The sequence below is a fragment of the Episyrphus balteatus genome, chromosome 2 (genome assembly GCF_945859705.1).
Source record: "Episyrphus balteatus chromosome 2, idEpiBalt1.1, whole genome shotgun sequence".
NCBI classification, from domain to species: Eukaryota; Metazoa; Arthropoda; class Insecta; order Diptera; family Syrphidae; genus Episyrphus; species Episyrphus balteatus.
In genome coordinates this window covers 54,554,484-54,576,888 of record NC_079135.1, presented here as the reverse complement: position 1 = coordinate 54,576,888, position 22,405 = coordinate 54,554,484, and the positions used below count along the sequence as shown (strand labels likewise).

The following is a 22,405-nucleotide window of genomic DNA, read 5'->3' as shown; positions in this document are numbered from 1 at the left end:
ATTTATTTTTCCTTTCATTTTTATCATATTCACCTCCTTTTCCAATGGGTTTCATCCTACTATGATTTTTTTTGGTTTCAAAAATTATCGACCCTGGGCTATTAATTGTACGTTGCACAAATTTCTCTATTCACTGCATCGATCCCAACCCTCTATCTGTTGCCAGAAGCCTAAATTATCAATTCCCGTTGCACGAGTTTCCAAAAGATTACATAAGCTCCCGAAACTTTGAAGCCGTTTTTCTCAAAACTAAAACAAATTTGCAGATGGATTTCCCTGGATTTTGGATAAAGATGAACGGTTTTTTTTTTATTGCAAATACAAAATTTTCTGCATTTAAATCAATTATAGTTGACATAGCTAATGTATGGTCAAATAGTCAAAATTGTACGAAATTCGTCGAATATTAAAAAAAAATATTGAATGCACACATTTTGCATTGAATTTAAAAACTTTTTATTTGCGATAAATTTATTTTTTCAATGCAAAATATATGTATTTGCAAGAAAAATTTTATTTTCAATGCAAATAACATTTTTTGCAATAACATTTTTTTTAATGCAAAATATTTTTAGTTAATATTTTATTTTAATGCAATTTTTTTTTATTTGCAATAATTTTTTTGATTTGTAATGGAGAAAATTGCATTAAAAAAACTGATTTTTAACAAACCTGGTTTTACATTCCAATGTTGTATGTTTTTTTTTTTTTTTTGAAACGATAAATAAAGAAAAACCTAAAACGTGACGTACCGAGAATTTATTGAGTCGAAGCGATATACGTATTTTTGCAATTTGGACAGATTTGACTATTTTTTTAAATGTATTACTTTGAAAAAAAAAAAAAAAAAAAAAAATAATCATTTTTAGCAAAAAAACAAAACCGACTTCCATGGATCAAAACTGGGCTTTATGGTTTTTAAAATAGTTACTATGGCTAAACGAAATTGAAATGGGACCACACTGCAGCCACCAGCTTTCCAATACAAAAAGAATTATCAAAATTGGTTCACTCAGTCCAAAGTTATGCGGTAACAAACATAAAAAAAAAAAAAAAAAATGCAGACGAATTGAATACCTCCTCCTTTTTGGAAGTCGGTAAAAAACAAAATAAAATTGTTGAAAAGGAGCGATTGTCGAATTTTCTTTTAATCGGGGCTTTAATGGCTGTCCAAAATCGTGTACTTAAAGTATCTGTAATGCATAATAGGTCATATAATACTTAAACCCTATACTCAAACGGTTTAAAAGCGAAATTCTGAGTCGATACAAATCATGAAAAATCATGAATTAATTTTTCTGACTTTATCGTTACTTAACTGTCAAAAATAAAAAAAAGTTCTATGAAAAATACCGTCAATCCAATTTTGCAAATTATTAACTTTCATTTATGAAGAAAATAATTTAATTTAGGTAGATGTAAACACTGTATCTAGTGAATTTAATGGATCTGATTTATTAAAACAGAAATATCTATTCGATTAAATTTAAAGGACCTAAATATATTGCCTGTCTGTCAATAAAATATTTCTGTTTTAATTCATCTTTTTTTAAGTTTAATTATGTACGTACAAGTAACGCATCGCATTCCCTTTGCAATAAAAGAAATAAGAACGATACCTGCAAACTTATTATAAAGTTTATTGCAATAAAAACATGCTCTTAAAAATTGAATTACATTCCTACAAAGTCATGACAACCTTTAGTTAGATATTTTTCATTAAAACAAATCCTACATTTCCTGCTTGCTAGATTCTTTAAACTATAGTCAATTCCACAGATAATACTTTAAGGTTTTTATTAAAACATTAGCATTTTAATAGCACTTAAAATCTGTAGCAATAAAAATGTGGCTAGTTCCAGTATAAAGTCAGAAGTCATCTTAAGGGAATGAGTTTTATGTTCAATTAATAATAAATTGATTGCACAAATTAGATAAATTTAATTTTCATAATTATATTAATCTCCTGAAGTAATAAATACCAATAAACATTGAATTGTTGTATAAATTGGTATAGTCTGAATGTTTTAATATACCTAAATGAACAAAAAACAAAAGTTCTTACCTGAAAGTTCTTTTTTTTGTGTCAATGGAAAGAATATGTAAACTCTACATATTTTTTTGCCTGAAAATAAAACAAAAAAATTTGTATCAAAACAAATTTTAAAGATAGATGGTTAAGTAAGTCTTTATTTATAGTGGCCTCACTCTAAGCCTAATTTTTACAAGTTATTCAAATTGAAATCGGACCGATTAAAGCAGCGACTAAAGAATGAGCAAATAAAATGGAATGCATAGCTATTCTAATTTCTATCTCGGGATAATTTCGTATGTAAGAGTTTAAGGTGATTCCTAGGAGATGGAATTTTTTTAACAGCTCTTACCACTTGACATCAAAAATGTATAGGTTCTGTCTCAAATAAAATAATATGTACTTTTAAATTAAAAAAAATTAACCTTCATTAATAGGACCGTTTTTTTTTTACTTTTTCATTAAAAACGACGCAACCGAGTTTAGCATATTTTTACAGAAGCGTTTGAGCAGCCTCAATTAAATTATCTTATTATTTTCATGTTTTGATTTCTTTTTTAAGTTTCGTTGGCTGCAAAATAAAATTCATATGACAATGCGTTTTAGAAGTTTTGTAAACGGTAACGGTTTATAAATGTTTTTAAAACCATTAATTCTTTTGTTGAGTAGATTAAAAAAAAAAATAGTTAAGTGACGTCAAAAATGTATCCTAATTCACACAGCTGAAAATTTATCTTTCCACCTCAATAGTGTCAAAAATTTATCCTTGCTAAATATATAACCCAATTCACATAAGGCCTTAAGGTACAACAAACAACTTAGAATCAGGCTTCTGTTTTCCAGACAGTACAAATTCCCATCTTTAATCTTGTACTCAGTTGTGTTTTTTAAATTTTCTGAACGAGCGTTAAACCTTATAGTCCAGTAATTTTAGGTTTTATCTGCGGAAAAATTCCTACTGGGCTCGATTTTGGTATAGACCCTCGTTACGGCGTTGTTATGAAGATGTGAAAAATCGACATTGATATCGCGTCCGCGTTAGAAGTTATAGAGGTCAAAAGGTCACGAAAATTTTTCTGTGAAATCAACCGTTTTCGGAATAGAGCTGTTTCAAGCGTAGGCACAATACATGATACGTAATAATAGGTTTGTTTTATTTAAGAGTGAATAATTCAGTATTTGAATACTCAAAAATACATGTGTAATCTCTTTTGCTTTTTATTAATACGTTTTTATAAGTTTCACTTGTAATCGATATTCAAACTAATTAACTAACTAACTAACTAACTAACCAAGTTACTTAGCTACTAACTAACTATTTAATAAAATCTTAGCAATTAATTATTTTGACCCTCCAGGTCAAAATTACCTACTCTGAGACGTTTTGGTCTCAGGGTAAAAACATTTGAGGGTCAAAACACCCCAAATCAATCTTAGACTACTTCTAAGAGTCATATCGAAACTTTGAACTTTGTATTGTGCCTACGCTTGAAACAGCTCTATTCCGAAAACGGTTGATTTCACAGAAAAATTTTCGTGACCTTTTGACCTCTATAACTTCTAACGCGGACGCGATATCAATGTCGATTTTTCACATCTTCATAACAACGCCGTAACGAAGGTCTATACCAAAATCGAGCCCAGTAGGAATTTTTCCGCAGATTGAGGTAAAAAATGCCTAAAATTACTGGGCTATTATTGCTTGTGGGTATAACCTTAAATTGCCAACAGCTGCACTTAAATGTTCATGTAATTCGATTCGAAAAATCCGCATTTTTGCTCATGCCAAACACATTTTACACAAAAATGCACTTTCGTTATTCAACTACAAAAAAAAGACAAAAAGTAAAAAAAAATCAAAACAAAAGCAAATTTTACGAGTATGTCGGAAATACCAAAACAAGAAATGTTCAACAAGTCTTGAATTGAAATAAAAGCACAGCAAGAGAAGAAGAACACATCACCCCTATACTTCATTTATTATTATATGTGTACCTGTCTATTAGAAAGCGAAATTAAATTGGCAATTCATGTCACCTCGTCGCACAGTAGAAATCCAAGTGAGTTTTCTTCTTCTTTGTACCTGAACTGAACGTGTGCCATCCATATAACTCCCTGATGATGTTTCCCCCAAACCCATAGTCCCACATTATTCTATGTCTACCTGGTAGAAGTCAATGTGTCATCAAACTCGATGGGAAAGTTTGGCTGTAAGCAATAAATAAAAACCTCAGAGCTACCGCCTTGAGAGTGCATATCGACAACGATCGGTCGATGGACGTGGACGTGATACGCCACCATCATGTGTAATTGGTATTCAGGGCGTTCCCCAACATCACCGGATAGTGCGTGAGCCGTAAGCTCACTTGACACTTCTTCTGATGCAGCAGTAAGTATAAGAAGCGTTTAAATTGAATTGACTAGGATGTAGAAGTAGTTGTAACCCAGATCGTGCCATTACTTGCCATTATCTGCCAATAACTTGCATCGGACGTACATCAGACCGGATCGTAACAAATTTCAAAGGCAAGCAAAAAAAAAAAAAATGCTTGAGGCGTTCATCAAGATTGAACGTCACTCATAGTGAAACTATGTAGAATAAAAATAAACACATCAGAGTGCTAAGAATGCCTTCATATTAGCTGACATACTGTCTCAGACGAGTTATGACTCTTCAACTTGTACATACTCACACATAACTGATTAAAATGAAATTAATTTAAGCAAAGACTTCATTTGCTGACTTTGAATAAGTATTTATTATTATTTAATACGACATAGAGTCGATGCAATTACATATATCTTAAGTCAATAATAAAAATAAGGAGTAATTGAACATCAACAAAAAACTTTGTGTTCTAAATTTTTAACTTTTTCGATCGATATCTCGAAAACGATGCATGATACGCAGAAATGTATATACCTATGCACAAATTAAAGAAAATGAAAAAAGCTTATAGCCGAGTAATTTGTCAAAAAAAAAACATATCTTAGTAAAAACTTCAAAATACGAGTAAGCTCTACGTCAAATCAAAAAACTGAAACTAACAACACCATGAATTATTTTTTACAAAATAATTTTATTGGAGACTGTCTTTGGCTCAAAAACAGTAGGTACTGGTTAACGAAATTAAACACCTTTTTTGACACAAGAACCGAAATATATAATATATAAGCTTATCAATTGAAGCTTAACCTATCTGGAACAATAAAAGAGATATCAGGAAGATTTAAACAGGTTTTGGAAGAAGAACATCTGTTCTTATAATCACCGTTACAAATTTGTTTATAATGAATTACCCCACATAAAAACAACCTCGAAACACCCAAAATGACGGTTTTGTGCATTTTATAACGGTAGTACTTCTTAAACGGAGGCCAATCAAGTTCAGCACTTCAAAAAACTTTAGAAAAGTATATCTAGGTTCTTGTGGCAAAAAAAAGTTCATTTGTTGACCAGTGTTAAGCTCTGCGACCTCAAAATTTTTGAACCAAACTTGTCTAATTCGTTTGTCCACTGTTTGTCCATGTTTGCCCAGCCAACATTTTCGTTTGTCCACCCTCCAATAAGTTTTTAGAGCGAATTCTCTTTTTTTTATAGGAACTCTGAAAACTGAAAAATCGTCAAATCAAATTTTGAGACAGACAATCATTTGTCCACCTCGAGTTCTATATGAATACCAAATATAATCATTTTTCTATCCCCCGTTTAGGAGCAATTCAAAAAACAAATTTTTGACTGAAAAATTCAAAGTCCCCAAAAATATTTTTTTTTTTTGTTTCAAAAATTCAAACTGCTGTCGTTCGTCTACCTCGAGTTCTTTACATATACCAAAAATCATCGTTTGTCCACCTTCCGTTTAGGAAGGAATTTTTTGTAGCAACTCTCATACAAAATATATTTTTTCAAACGATTGCCATTTGAATTTTTGAAAAAAAAAAAAATAATTTTTGGGGATTTTATGAAAAATGATATTTTGTATATATGAGTTTCTATAAAAAAAATTGTTTTTTGAATATCTGCTAAACGGACGGTGGACAAACGATGTTTTTTGGTATACATAAAGAACTCGAGGTGGACAAACGATTGCAGTTGGTTTTATACGTCTAACTCAAAATTTGAGCGTTTAAGTCGATTTTTCAGTTTTCAGGCTTCCTATAAAAAAAGAGAATTCGCTCTAAAAAATTATTGAAGGATGGACAAACGAAAATTTTGGCTGGACAAACATGGACAAATAGTGAACAAACGAATTAGACAGGTTTGGTTTTGTATGTACGTCTATCTCAAATTTAATGATTTTTCATTTTTTAGACTTGCTACAAAAAAAAGAATTAAGTTTTTTAAAGGGTGGACGAACGAAAATATTGGGTGGACAAACATGGACAGAAGGTGTACTAAGATAAGTTTGGTTCAAAAAATTTGAGGTCACTGAACAAATTAACAATATGTGACGATAGAGTTCACCATATGTATAAAAAATATGTCAAATCGGTTAATATTTTTTTTTATGACTTCAAAGCCTAGTTTCTCTGCTAATATTGCACATCTAAAAAATATGACCTTACATAAAATTTTTCCTTCGTAATACAATTTAATAAAATTACTATTGACATTTGGATTGATTGCAATATGCTTTGTCCACATATAGTTGCCATCTTTTTGTTCCTTTTTTGTGTAGTAGGTATGTATATTGAGCCTCAAATAAAAAAAAAAAACATGTTGTGGTTACATTTCTCATAACGATACCAAACACAATCCAAACAACTTTTACACAAAACGGATAAAAGTAGTGTGACTGGATTCACTTTATTTATAAAAATAAGAAACCAGGAAATAAAGCATCACCATCTCGAAAATCCCATTGACAGAGAGGATGATGCCAAAGCTGGTTGCAGTTTTGCCACCGCCACCGTCGCGTCGCATCGAGCCGCGTCCGCATATTGATATATGCCTTCAAGACTCTCCGCATCTGCTTTGGGTTTTGATTAAATAATTTTTCTGCTTACCATAAATTCCAAAAGCCTTAATAAAGAAGAAGCAGGCAATTCATCGCTCAGAGACCAGTCCCACTAAACATTGTGATGCAACAAATTTCAACCAACAAAACAGACCAAATTTATCAAGAAAAAAAATGCTACTGCAAGTTTTAGCAATGCATCTGGAAAATTGGTAACTTGATTGATTTGCCTTGGGACAGTGGGACAGGCACAAAAATGCCGGTGTGCCTCAATCGATTGCTTGAGATTGCTTGGCTGGACTTTTTTGCGACACCAAATTATCATTCATTTGTTGTTGTTTTTTTTTCTTGTTTGAAAATGAAAAATTTAATGAAGAAAAAAATTATTTTGCTAGTCAGACAGTATTTTGTAATTTGTCGCCTCTTTACTTACTTGATGATATGTAAATAAGTGCGTTGCACATTATAACCAAACTACCCTGGAATAGTGGAGACTAATTGACTAAAGGTGTCTCTTAAATGGGGTTAATAGTTTTGAAACTATTATAATTGAAAAAAAAAAATATTGCAAAATTATACCTACGAGTATATTGTTAGCCATAATTAAATTCAAAAGCCCACAATTCTGTGATAAGTTTGAAAAATCATTATATTTTATCTACTAAATTGTTCTTCTTAATATTTATTTGTAAATTCTTAGCTTTCTCAAAAGTTAAATAAGTTAAATGTAGATATTTTTTATTTCACCAAACAAACAAATAGTCGAGTCAAATTAAGCATAAAATTGGTAAAATCTCGGAATCCAGGGAAAGGCGATGAATCTGTAAAACCACTATAGGGCTGAATTATTAAAAGGTCAAAAAAAAAAAATTTCAACGCTCTTGATTACAACAATTTTAAAGGACCGTTTACTGTCATTACGAATGAAAGCGTTCAATCGGAATCGCTGCCTAATTTTAGATTTTGCTCAAACTTTGTAGGGATGTTCTCTAGAACTGTAAGGAATCAAATCCATGATGATTTAATTTTAAGTTGCGTGGTTTCCCCGCTACCCGCATTTGAACTTTTGCAAAACGCCATTTTCATGATATTATCGTATAAATCTAATTTGACTCCACTAAAACTAAATTTACATATTTAAAATAAGAACAACACAACAAAATAAAATGCACGAAAATAAATAGAAGAAGGATCCTTATACACTGAAAAAAGTATTATTCTTAAAAACTATGAATCTCATTCATAAACCAAAATTCATACATTTTTAAGAAAAATTCATTAAATTTAAGCACAAATTCTTAAAAAAAAAGTTTAGTTTTAAGAAAGATTCATAAAATTTAAGAATCAGTTTTCATAAAAATTTTCCTATTTTATGAATTTTTTTTAAGAACAAATACGAAGGTTAATGAATAAATTCATAAACTTCTAGCCCCAATTCGAAAGAATATTTTACTGAATCTTAGAATCTGGACATACTTTTATAAACGAAATTCACTTTTATTTTCCATTCAGTTGTATTTTTTGTTAAGATAATTTTTAAAATTGACTTTTTTTCCCTTCTAAAATTGATAAAATCTATTTTCAAAATTACATTTGTAAGAAATTCATAAATTTTGTGTTTTTAAGTATTTTTTCTTAAAATGAATGTATTTTTTCATTAATCGAAAAATAACGAATATTTTACCGTTATCCTGTATTAAGTATTAAGAACTTATTCTTAAAATTTAAGAATCTGTTCATACTTTTTATGTTCGAAATTCATATTTTTCCAAAATTAAAGAATTAATTCATTAAATATTATGAAAGTATACATATAATTTATGAAAAAATTCTTACGTTTTGAGGTTTTAAGTATATTTTCTTAAAGTCTATGTATTTTTTCATCAATCTAGAAAATAATAACTGTTGTTTTGAATCTATGCCTTAGAAGGTTTTCTCTGCAGATTTAGTTTAAAATCTGATATTCAAAGTGGACAGTTAGTCGTTGCCGAAACAAGTTTGTGAATAAAAAACAATATTTATTATAAACAGTGTTAAGCATTTTAAACCACGTAAACAATTTTGTAGGTATAAGACATTATACTCTTGTTGGTTCCCGTTGCCTCTTTCCCATATACTCAGATAAGTATAAAAACATAATTTGTTAAACATTTCTTTCTTTTAAACATATATTAAATATATTTAAAAATTTTTTGTTATAGTTACATAATTTAGATACTTTTGTGAAACGAGTAGGCACGTGAGTAATCTTCAATTTCAGACAGTGTTATCGAAAAATAATAGAACCGGAAAAAGGGCACTATACTGCACCATCTTAAAGGCTATTTGCAACAGATCCAGTACACCCGAAGTTGTCATTGCAAAATAAAGCAAACACATCATGTTTGGAAAACATAGAATTTAGTAAGTGTTGCATGTTATTTAATTCCTTTAAATGTTTAAAATTTGTTTTAACGTAATATTATCAACATTCCTCAAATTATTCTATTTGATGCTGTATCTACCTAAATTTTGTATATTGTGATTTTTCCCCAACTTATTCAATTTTGTATTGTTTTTTCTTTCAGCTGCAGAACCTAATGCTCCCGATTACAATAAGGTAAAAGATAATTCTACCTTTTATTTCGATTTTTTGCACCAAATAGTGCATAGTCATTTTACTAATACAAACTTTTTTTTATCTTTCCAGATGATGCATCAATTAAAAAAGAAAAATTAAATTAAATAAAATGCACGACTGGGGTCGCACGTACTTGCTCTTGCAGCTCAAAGCACTTTTATGTTAGTCTACTTGTAGATTTTAAAAGCTGGATCTAAATTTAAAAAAAATTGATATTGGGGAAGAGCCGACATTTAGGGCAAAATTATGTTAAATGAAAAATTTTTTTTTTGTTATTTGACTTTTTTGAGAAAAAAAAATGCAGTTTTATTGCCACTGCTTTAAATATTACGTATACAAAGTTTAATCAAAATCGTTAGAGCCGTTTTCGAGAAATTCGTAATATCGTATTTTTTTGTATGGGAGGTATACGTTCTAAATGAGATATAAAAAACAAAAAAAAACCAACTTTCAGAATTCCATAAAAATCATCTGTACCAAATTTGAAGAAAATCCATCCACCCGTTTAGGCTGTGGAAATGTGTACAGATGGACGCACAACCGCACAGACGCACAGACGCACAGACGTACAGACGCACGGACGGAATTGCGAGACCCACTTTTTTGGAATTCTCCATCATCGTAATGTTGGTTTTGATTAAAACCTCAATTTTTTTTTTCGACACGAAACCAATACTTGCCCTATAGAGCAAGTAAAAATAAATTTATAATGATATTTATAGTGAAAGTGACCAATAAAACATTTTTGTAACATTTCTTTTATTTTTAAAAACTGTTTCATTTCTTTGTTTTAGATTTTGGGTTGTTTTCTTTTGCTGTTTGTTTGATTGGAATACAATTTTTTTCAGGAACAAATTAAATGCTTGGAATGGTAATGTATATTATATGCATCTATATAAATAAATGCATACATTTTAATGAATAGTGTATTACATTTTATGAAAACAATCATAAAACTTTAAGAAAAATTCATAGTTTTTATGATTTTTTTTCATAAAAAATTCAATTTTTTCCGGAATTTATGAAAAAAATCATAAAATTTAAGAAATAATCTTAAAACGTAAGAAACTTTTCTTAAACTTTGTTCTTAATTTATAAGAAATAATTCTTAAATTGTATGAATTTTTCTTAAAATCTAAGAAACTTTTCTTAAACATGTTCAAAAATTTTCGAACTCGTGTATGAACAGAATTCATAAAATTTAAGAACTTATTTTTAACTTTTAAGAAAGATTCATTCCCTTATGAATTTGTTCTTAAAAAGATTCTTAAATTTAATGAATTTTTACATTGGCTCATTTGCCATGAATTTTTACATTAATTTAATGTACAAATTCATTAATTTTATGTACCTTTTTGGTTCAGTGTACACTCTTGGCAAACGTTTTACAAAACCTTACATATTGCTAGCCTTGCTGACAACTAAATTAATGTGCACCGTGAAATCGAGATTGGGTTAACATCAAGGTCCTTAAAACTTTGAACTCGAAGTAAAATGTGTTGCGATATTTTATAACCATACAGACTAGGAGTTATGTTCTCGAAAAAGGTCAAAGGTCTGACTATTAGTTGGGTTGAGATTTAAACCATTCTTTGTACACCAAATAATAAAACTATCAACATTGTCTTGCAAGGATATGCAGTTATTCGCGGACCTTATTCTTTTGTAAATTTTCATATCACCTGCAAAAATAAGAATTTTACTCTTACGTTAAGCTGAAATACAAGATGGTTCAGGAGGAATGTGCCAAAAAGCTAGAGCCTGTAGGTTGGGTCGAGACAAGAAAAAAATCTTATCGGGGGGTCTATTCCCCCTCATTTAGCGGGGAGGGGCAGTTAAAAAAAAATTGAATTAGTTTGGAAAAAAATTATAAAAAATCAATTTTTACACCTATCTTTTTGTAAAGCCAAAAAACTTGTCTTTTATGGCATATTTTTTTAAGCATTCATTTTCAAAATCAAAATTTTGGAAAAAATTTTTTTTTTAAAGTTTTATGTAATTAAGTACCTACTAAGTATGTTTTTAAAATTCGATGCTCTTATTTATTTTTAAACAAAACAGGGGGTCATTCCGTAATTTTGAAAACGATAATCGAATCGATGATAATCGTTTTACAGTTTGAGAATCTTTAAAGCAATTTTAAGTTAATTCTGATTCAATATTTCCTCAATAGTTTATATAAATAACTAGCTTACCCCCACCCGCTTCGCTGAGTGCACATTTAAAAAAAAAATAGAACCTGTTTGAAAATAAATTAAAACCGAAAAAAAAAACTGGTTTATTGTAATGAACATTAACAAATTTATTGTAATTTAAGCAGTTATTGGACATTGTTAATGGAAAAATGGCACTTGATTCTGAAGGCCGAATTACACTTCAAAACAATTTATAAGTGTATTTCCAAGTATTAAAACAAATTACAAAAATCATGCTTGGCTGAGTGAACGTGCAATAATAGCTGGTACAAATAAAAATGTTTCTGAAATCAATGCAACAATTTTAAACGATATAAATGCACAATTTTTTGACTACAAATCGGTTGAACCTATCACAAAAATGAATGCTATGTATCAAATTACCAAACGGAGTTTTTGAATTCATTGGGTATACCAGGACTGCCTCAACATCATTTATAGCGGAAAGAAGTAGCGCCCATTATTATGCTTCGGAACATACAGCCACCTTAACTTTACAATGTACAAAGAAGAAGTTAATGGCAAATCTAATTTAGGTCCATTTTCTTCACTCGGAGTTGAACATAACTTGAGAATTTTTAATATAAAAATTCTCAAGTTTTGTTCAACTCCGAGTGAAGAAAATGGACCTTAAGCTACCATTTTTTGTGAAAAACTCAAAGGCGAAGATGTGTTGATTCGTCAAGGTCCAATGATTCTGTCAGATTTCCCATTTGAATTCAAGCGTCTTCAAAAAAAAATTGGTATGCCATTTTGTAGAAATCACTCATTAACACCTAAAACCAAAATTTCAAAAAAATCCAATGTCCCGTTTTCCAAAATTTGATTATTTTATTTTTGGCTTATATTAAAATTATATAAATGCTTTTTCAGAAAATATTTCATCTAAATCGAATAAGTAGTTTCGGAGTAAATTGGATTTAAAAATAAACGGTTCTATGGCACGTACCGTTAATAATGATTTTCAAAATAAAATTTTTTATTAAAAGATAGACCTTTTTGTAAAACTTTTATTTGAATTTTTTTGACAAAATCGTTGGAGCCGTTTTGGAGATATTTCAATTTTACTAAAATCGGTATATGACAAGTACCGTTTTTTTGGCCCAAAAAAATTAATTCCCAAAACCCCTCTGGAGAGTCGCCAAATAACGCTACATACCAAGTTTGACATAAATCGGTTCATCCGTTTAGGCTGTAGCTTCGTTTACAGACAGACGGACTTCCGGGACCCACTTTTTTGGCATTCTCTATCATCGTAATGTAAGGGGGAAAAATGTTATCTCAACTTTTTTTTGTACGAATGCAAAACTTGATATACATATAGCGCAAGTAAAAATAAAATTTTTTGGTGCATGCTGTCGAAATGTCTTAAATTTTTTTTGTCCTATTTACCTGCGCGTGAATTCCATAGGAAACGCCTTTTGGAGCTTTTCCCTTTTTGTACGTTATTTTTTATCAGAAAGTATGAATTCTTTGACTTTTTTAAGACTATAAACAAAATAATTATTATTTTGAAAGCCTGTCTTAGTATATTTTTTTTACAAATTAAGCTTAGTTAAACTTTTTAATAAGCTAGAGTGTTTCTTCACTCGTACAAATTGACATCTATGTGAAGATGGGAGAAAAGGTATTATTTTTTTTTGATACAAACCATCTACATATTAATACCTTTCAAACAAAACAAAAATTACCAAAATCGGACCAGCCAAACGCGAGTTTATCGGCCACACACACTTAACGAACTCTTTTTTATATATAAGATAGTTTTCGTATCCTTAGAAGTCGTGTTAGTCTAGGTCTGGGTGATTTAGTAGTTGTCACTTACTCGGGTGTCCGAGGTTCGATTCCAGAAATTGAAATTGTTTTTTTTTTATTTTCTCAATAATCGTCAATAAATAAACGATATCTAAATAGGTCTCGTTTTTGGAGAATTTATTCGTTTTTGGATGCAATATTTGATTTTTTTAAGTGTTTATTATTAATTTATTCCAATCACCGATTAATTTGAAAACTCCACTAACAAAATAAAATGCACGACTGGGGTCGCACGTACTTGCTCTTGCAGTTCAAAGCACTTTTATGTTATATTACTTGTAGATTTTGCGAGCTGCCTCTATATAACTTTTTAAGAAATTTTGTTGAGGTTGGGGAAGAGCCGACATTTAGGGCAAATTTTTTAATATAAAAAAAAAAAATTTTTTTTTATTTGACTTTTTTTTGGAAAAAATAAAAAAGCAGTTTTATTGCAATAGCTTTGAATATTATGTCTGCAAAGTTTAATCAAAATCTTTCGAGCCGTTTCGAGTTATTTGGTTAAATTGAAAAATTTGTATGGGAGGTACACTTTCTAAGCGAGATATAAAAAAACCAAAAAAAAACAACTTTCAGAATTCCATAAAAATCATCTGTACCAAATTTGAAGAAAATCCATTAACGCGTTTAGGCTGTGGAAATGTGTACAGATGGACGCACGGACGGACGGAATTGCGAGACCCACTTTTTTGGAATTCTCCATCATCGTAATGTTGGTTTTGATTAAAACCTCAAATTTTTTTTTCCACACGAAACCAATACTTGCCCTTTTGAGCAAGTAAAAAAAATATTAATGATTAATTTCTACGAATAACCATAATGTTAGAGTAAATTATTTTAATATGTGTAACAAAACACTTTACGCATTTTCCAAAATTATATTCAATGTATGTAAGTTTTGACTCTTGGGTCATTAAAAAAATTCATATTGATCCAGCTATAGTAAAATTTTTCGACGTTTAAACGCATTAATTTTGGAAAATGAAAATTTTCAAAAATTATATAGGTACGATACGATTAAGAAGGCAACTTAGAGACAAATCAAATCCTTTGTCTCTTCCAACGCATATGTAAGTGTACATGACCATTTTGATAATAATTCTCACAGATTTTTTCAAAACTTTCGCCTATCCAAAGAAGCGTTCGTTTTAGTATTAGAAACTATTAATTTAAACAACGGCCGCCGTTCAACATACATTCCGCCTATATCTTGTATTAAAAAACGAATAGTTTTCGATACACATATTAAAATAATTTACTCTAGCATTATGGTTATTCGTAGAAATTAATCATTAATATTTTTTTGTTTGTGGAGTTTGCAAATTAATCGGTGATTGGAATAAATTAATAAACACTTTTAAAAAATCAAATATTGCATCCAAAAACGAATAAATTCTCCAAAAACGAGACCTATTTAGCTATCGTTTATTTATTGAAGATTATTGCGAAAATAAAAATCGAACCTCGGACACCCGAGTAAGAGGCAACTACTAGGCCCATTTTCTTCACTATTGCTCAACTTGAAGCAAACTTCAGAGTTGGTGAACTTGAGAGTTGACTTCAACTAGAGAGTTCAAACACAAGTTGAACATTTGTTTTCTTCACATTTTTTTCTCAACTCTCGAGTTTAGAAAACAGAAGTTGGCCAACTCTCAGTTTAAAAAAAATATCCTTAGGATATTTGTGACAGTTTATATTTGAAAAGCAATTTATGTGTCATTTGAATGGAATCTTTGTGTTCAAAATGTCAGCTTTGTTTTAAAAATAATTAAAAATCTGTATTTCATATCGTTAAATTTTGTTTTTCGAGTGGTAAAATGATTTTTAAACAAATGAATTTATTTTAAAAATGTGTGTGTGCCGCGTGACGTGTGATAGCAAACATTTTGAAGTAATATAAAAAAATCGGCGGGTCTTGTGTATGATTTATTTATTGATAAATTCTTTATCTCTCTTCAATTGGAGAATCTGTTGCACATCCTCATTAATTAACTTTGAAGTGCAACAAAAAGTGATTTGAATGTAATTGTTAATATACTTGGATATTTTTCTTTTTACAAATCTTTTTGGAGCCATTTTTTTTCATTTATTTTAATTAAATCCTAAATTTTAAGTTAATTGTTCTTGTAAACGGATAGGCATTTCATTTTTCATCAAATTAAATGCTTTAAAAGGAAATAAAAAGAAAAAAATATGACATTTTAATGTAAAATCTCAAGTTTGCTCTCTCAACTTCTTTTATTTCTCAAGTTGAGAAAATCTGAAGTTGATGAACTTGAGAGTTGAGAATCAAAAGTTGAAAATGTCAACTATGATTGAAGAAAAACAAAATCACAAGTTGAGGATAAAAATCCTCAACTTGAGTTCAACTTTTAGTGAAGAAAATGGCTCTAAATCACCTAGACTAATACGACTTCTAAGGATACGAAAACTTATATTTACATATATAAACTATTTAGGAAGTATTGAATTAGAATTGACTTAAAAGATTCTAAAACTGTAAAACTATTATCATCGATTCGATTATCGTTTTCAAAATTACGGAATGACCCCCCAGAAAACCGGATCCAAAAATATCTTGTCATTTTTGAGAAATTAACAAAAAACCAAAACTACTTTTTTCTATGAATGCCTTTATTTTATTGTTATTGGTATTCCTTTCTCTATGACAGAAAGAAGGAGAAGCGAAAACGGGGAAGGAGAAGGAATCGACAAAGAAAGAGAAAATAAAGAATACAAAAATAAAGAATGATAAAATGACAACTGTTTTTTTTTTTTTTTTTGAGAAGTAGGTGGAAGAAAATAAAGAAGGTAAACTGTTTCTTTCTAGATAGATGCTGCTAAGGTATTTTTTTTTTTAATATTTTTTTGTCGTGTGGAATTGATATACAATGATAAAAACTGAATAAAATGAAAATCAACCCCATTCTATTCAAAGTTCTCATCGTTAGTCGTTTACTTTTAAAAGTTCAAATTTTTAATCTGTTATACCGCTCGTTAGAAACTCAATAAATAATTATTATTTGTCTCTATAGGCTGATTGTATTGTATATGAATTGATTTTGATATACAATGCTGATATTTGTATTTAAAATAGGTGTACAAAGCTGCCATATCATTGTATATCAATTCAATATTGAAAATTCATATACAATGGCCATATCATATACCACACGTTTGGTTCTTGGTGCAATTGCTGTGCTTTGTATACCAAATTTGGATTGAATTATTTACAAATCACCCACAAGTAAATAAATAAATAAATTGCCCACAAACAACTTGGGGGAAAGGGGGTGGGTGGGCGAAAAAGTGGGTTGGGTGTCAAAAATCGTGGTTTTTTACGATTTCTGTCAAAAGTAGACCTCATATCGAAAAAAGATAAGAAATCAAAAGTTGTAGATCGTAAAAATGTCTACAACTTTTACTCAAACCATTTTTTTATATAACCTCAAAATATTGAAAAAATGCAAAAATATTTTTATCTTTTACAAAAATAGCTGAATTTTAACAAAACTTGGTCAAACATTACTTTGTTATATTTCCTATGTATTTAAAATTTTTTTTTGAGCAAAAAGTTAATTTTTGGATTTTTGACGAATTAAATTTGAAAAAAAGCCTATTTTTCAAACAAAAAAGTTACCGAACAAATTTTTGATTTTTGAAAAGTTTGGAGTGCAATTATTTAGATTAAAACCTGTTATTTAAGATTGTGTGGAAAAACTAAACAAAACAAAAAACTAAAACAAAAAACCGGTTTTTAAGATCGATTTTTCCGTAAATGACAGTAATATTGGCGAGAAATAATTTTCCATAGAAACTGAATTATACTTTTCAAATGGCATTTGACCTTTTTAATTTGAATCTAGCATTAAAATAGCTCTAACGTGAAAAGTTTTTGAGATATTGAGTTTTGAACGTCCAAAACACTATTTTTGTGATGTTATAGTACATTTATCGAAGAAAATAGGCCTCAAAGTCAAAAATTATCATGGGTAGAAAAAATGAATACCTACTATTTAAAAATTAATATCTGAGCAATTAAAAAAAGATGATAACATTTCTTAAATGCAGTTAAAAAGAGTAGCATTTCTTCTAAAAATCAAGACATTAATAAAGTTTCTAATATAAGTATGTACATACATATTTACGGAGAAATTAACATTAGCATGAGTAAAGGCATACCAAAGTATAGCGTTTTCCTAAAAAATCGCTAAAGGGTATCAACTTTGCAGATAGAGAGTGACTGCAGAACAATTTTGAAGTTTTTTGCCTACAAATGGAAAACGATCTGTCTAACCGAAAAACCGCTAATGTAAAAAATGAAGGTAAAATAGATTAACAACTTTTACTTGGAACAAATTTTCAAAAAAAAAAGCTCAAATAAAAGAGATAGCTATGACTAAAATAAATAATCAACCTTTGACGTGTTAAAAAAAAACCACCTTAACTCTTAAACCGAAAAAATAATCAAAAAAAGTTATTTAACTATATTGTAGCAAATTAAATTATCTTCAAGTTTGCCGTACATTTAATTTCTGTAGATTCAAAAACACACGAGTTATGAGAAAAAGTAAATTTTTTTTAAATATCAAAATTACGGCCCAATGACTCTAAGTGCCATTGGGCAAAATATGGTTTTTTACTCGTGTTTTGATACCTTTTCGAGTCCTGAAATCAAAATGCATTTATTAATTTTTCCCAGACCCCATTTAATAAAATCTATGTAACTTTCCCGTACTTAAGTGCCATTACTCTACGCCCTTTTTGCTTAGCAAAACTACCTATAAAAAGAAACAAAATCATCAACAAACTAAAGCTTACACTCAGAATTTAAATCAAATAGGTACCAAATCCTGAAAATTAAAACATCAAAACAAAAAAATCCTACATACCTACACAAGCAAGCAACAAGGTCACAAATGAAAATACACACAACACACCCAAAATCTCATGAACATGAAAACTTTGTATATCAATTGATAGTCTATTTAATAGACCCGAGCTCCAGAGCAAAAATAGAACAAATTCGTTCAAGAGTTTTTATTGGCGAATATGATTCCTTGACATACAAGAATACTCCAGCCAAAAGTGCTACTAAATCCATTGGTGCATTTCTGAGAAAACGGCAACACTGGTCACTTTTCAGTTTTTTTGATTTAACTCGAAAACCAAGCCTGACTTTGAAATGGTTCAAAGACACTTTTCATAGCAAATTAAATTTTCTGTCAAGTTAAGATGGTTAAAAAATTTTAAAAATTATTTTTGACTAAAATTCTAACCTAAAATCAAAGAAAAAAAAGTTAAAAAATTGACAATTTTATTTTTTTTTACTAAATCAAGGGGCATTTTGTGTATGTAGCCGGGACGTCCAAACTTTGTACTAATGAAATGAAGTAGAGGTAAAATCCTTTGATAATATGCAATTTTTAATTTTTTTTGTCAAGAAACAACTTAAATGTACCTATTCAAAAATTAGCACTTTTTCTAAATTTTTGACTTTTTTAGTTAAAAGCAAGTTTTTAAAACTCGATAAAATCGTATTAATTGGTAACTTTTAGACTTTTAAAGTAAACATACTTCGAGGGATTGATTTAATATAAACTAAATATGACAAACAAAAAAATTTATTTGCATCCTTATGGCCTTTTGTGCAATTTTGTGTATGTGCATTTTTATAAATTCGGGTCGAATGGATGGACGGAGAGCCATTAGCTTTGGTCTATTGCATAGAAGAACATTTAATACCAACTCTTTTACTGTTTTCAATGGCCTGAAAAACAATTCTTGTAAAATCCGCGACCAAAGAAAAGTTTCTCTTGAAAAACGAAAAAAATACTCTAATGAGTTTGAAACAAAATAGCTCAGGCAAATTAGTAAATCAAATTGCACTTTTCGCGGGACAAATTTTTTTCATGGAACGTGTTTAGGTGAATGTCCTTATCGTAAAAATGAATTTTTTGGGATGATAAGATATTGGGAACAGCCGCCATCTTGGAAAAGAGGTCGGTGCCGTTTTTATTTTATAACTCCATTTTTACTCATTTAAACCAAAAATGTCCGAGGATAAACTTATTATCAATTAAATTATCTAAAAAATTATATACAAATGAATTCCGTGAGTTAGTTAAATTCAATTTTATAGTCGGTCAAAGTCCGGGTTCTTCTCGCAAGGTTAAGACAATATGACATTTTTTTCAAATATCTGAAGAACTTTTTATTTGTTTGGGATTTTCTTAAAGAATGAATTATAGCACTTTTAATTATCTATAAAATGAGCCCTTTATCATAACTGTAGCCATCACATTGTAGAAGCAACCAAACGTCGAAGTCATGATATACGATTTTTTAACTGAACATATTTGGGATTTCAATAGTTCAAATAAACAATCAAAAATTAAACACAATAGTCTCGAAAACATAACGGCTTACACACCTCATATCTTGAGTTATACTTATCGTAATGCTGAGATTAAGGTGTTCATGTTTAGGAAAAATGACAGGGCATCAGTTCTTATATTTAGAATTTTAAATAGTGTCACTTTAGCTTATTCACATTAATTGGAAAATTCACTTCATTTAAAACCTCGAAAACCATAAAAGGTTAACATTAAAGATTTCAAACTTTTAATTCAATATTTAGACGAATATAGTTAAAAAACTGTTTACTTATATTTTGGTTGTACCTCAACTTCAAAAATTTGCTCGGTCTAATAGAAGAAAACTTGTTATTTTCTCACTTTTGACTAGTAGAATGTGAACTTCGACGTTAGATGGCTTATACATTATGTTGGTTACAGTTACGATAAAGGGCTCATTTTATAGATAATTAAAAGTGCTATAATTCATTCTTTAAGAAAATCCCAAACAAATAAAAAGTTCTTCAGATATTTGAAAAAATGTCATATTGTCTTAACTTTGCGAGAAGAACCCGGACTTTGACCGACTATAAAATTGAATTTAACTAACTCACGGAATTCATTTGTATATAATTTTTTAGATAATTTAATTGATAATAAGTTTATCCTCGGACATTTTTGGTTTAAATGAGTTAAAATGGAGTTATAAAATAAAAACGGCACCGACCTCTTTTCCAAGATGGCGGCTGTTCCCGATATCTTATCATCCCAAAAAATTCACTTTTACGATAAGGACATTCACCTAAACACGTTCCATGAAAAAAATTTGTCCCGCGAAAAGTGCAATTTGATTTACTAATTTGCCTGAGCTATTTTGTTTCAAACTCATTAGAGTATTTTTTTCGTTTTTCAAGAGAAACTTTTCTTTGGTCGCGGATTTTACAAGAATTGTTTTTCAGGCCATTGAAAACAGTAAAAGAGTTGGTATTAAATGTTCTTCTATGCAATAGACCAAAGCTAATGGCTCTCTGTCCATCCATTCGACCCGAATTTATAAAAATGCACATACACAAAATTGCACAAAAGGCCATAAGGATGCAAATAAATTTTTTTGTTTGTCATATTTAGTTTATATTAAATCAATCCCTCGAAGTATGTTTACTTTAAAAGTCTAAAAGTTACCAATTAATACGATTTTATCGAGTTTTAAAAACTTGCTTTTAACTAAAAAAGTCAAAAATTTAGAAAAAGTGCTAATTTTTGAATAGGTACATTTAAGTTGTTTCTTGACAAAAAAAATTAAAAATTGCATATTATCAAAGGATTTTACCTCTACTTCATTTCATTAGTACAAAGTTTGGACGTCCCGGCTACATACACAAAATGCCCCTTGATTTAGTAAAAAAAAATAAAATTGTCAATTTTTTAACTTTTTTTTCTTTGATTTTAGGTTAGAATTTTAGTCAAAAATAATTTTTAAAATTTTTTAACCATCTTAACTTGACAGAAAATTTAATTTGCTATGAAAAGTGTCTTTGAACCATTTCAAAGTCAGGCTTGGTTTTCGAGTTAAATCAAAAAAACTGAAAAGTGACCAGTGTTGCCGTTTTCTCAGAAATGCACCAATGGATTTAGTAGCACTTTTGGCTGGAGTATTCTTGTATGCCAAGGAATCATAATCGCCAATAAAAACTCTTGAACGAATTTGTTCCATCCAAAAGGGTCTATTCAATAGACTATGATATACAAAGATGAAAATTCATATACAAAGACCACACGACAAAAAAATATTCATAAGCACACATTACCTGCTAGCAAGAGACAGTATTTTGTCTTTATCTTCTTCCTTCTACTTCTTATAACAAAAAAAAAAACCTTAGCAGCAACTACCTACTACCTAGTAAGAAACAGTTTACTATCTTTAGCTGCGTTCCTTTGGAAATATTTATCTACTGCTTAGTACTTAAAGGTGCTTTGAACTACTTTTTCAGTATAGCAAAAGTAGATCAAAGTAGTTTTAAGTACTAAGCAGTAGATAAATATTTCCAAAGGAACGCAGCTTTTATTTCCACCTACTACTCAAAAGTCAAAACAAAAACAAAACAGCTGTCATTTTATTATTCTTTATTTTCCTATTCCTTATTTTCTCTTTCTTTGTCGAATACTTCCCCGTTTTTTGCTTCTCGTTCCAACTTGGCTTCTCCTTCTTTCTGTGCAGATTTCAACAAAATTGCTAGAAAAAATGATTCTTTTCCAGACATTGGGATGGCGCTAGTAAATTTTAGGTTCGTGAGAGTACTATGAAAATTTATATACAAAGTGCTGTGACTTTTGAGTGTTTTTTTTTTTTTTTTGTTAAATTGTATACCAGTTCAGTATTAAAGTTCAATTGGATAAAAAAAAAGTTGCATACTCTATGGCAAATTCGTCGG

The 22,405-nt window shown here is 29.5% G+C and overlaps 1 protein-coding gene across 3 annotated transcripts in view; it reads left to right on the top strand.

Moving 5' to 3' along the window:
• LOC129911817 (uncharacterized protein DDB_G0284459) overlaps positions 1–22,405 on the top strand; it is a 114,084-nt gene that overhangs the window by 33,558 nt on the left and 58,121 nt on the right. Inside the window, exons 2-3 of one of the 3 annotated variants that reach the window (XR_008771702.1) lie at positions 6,177–6,291; positions 6,345–6,680. The exons of the other annotated variants lie outside the window; for them this stretch is intronic. The gene's annotated coding sequence lies outside the window, so the exon portion shown is untranslated. Of the gene's footprint in view, positions 1–6,176; positions 6,292–6,344; positions 6,681–22,405 lie in introns of those variants that run through there. 3 annotated transcript variants of the gene reach the window in all.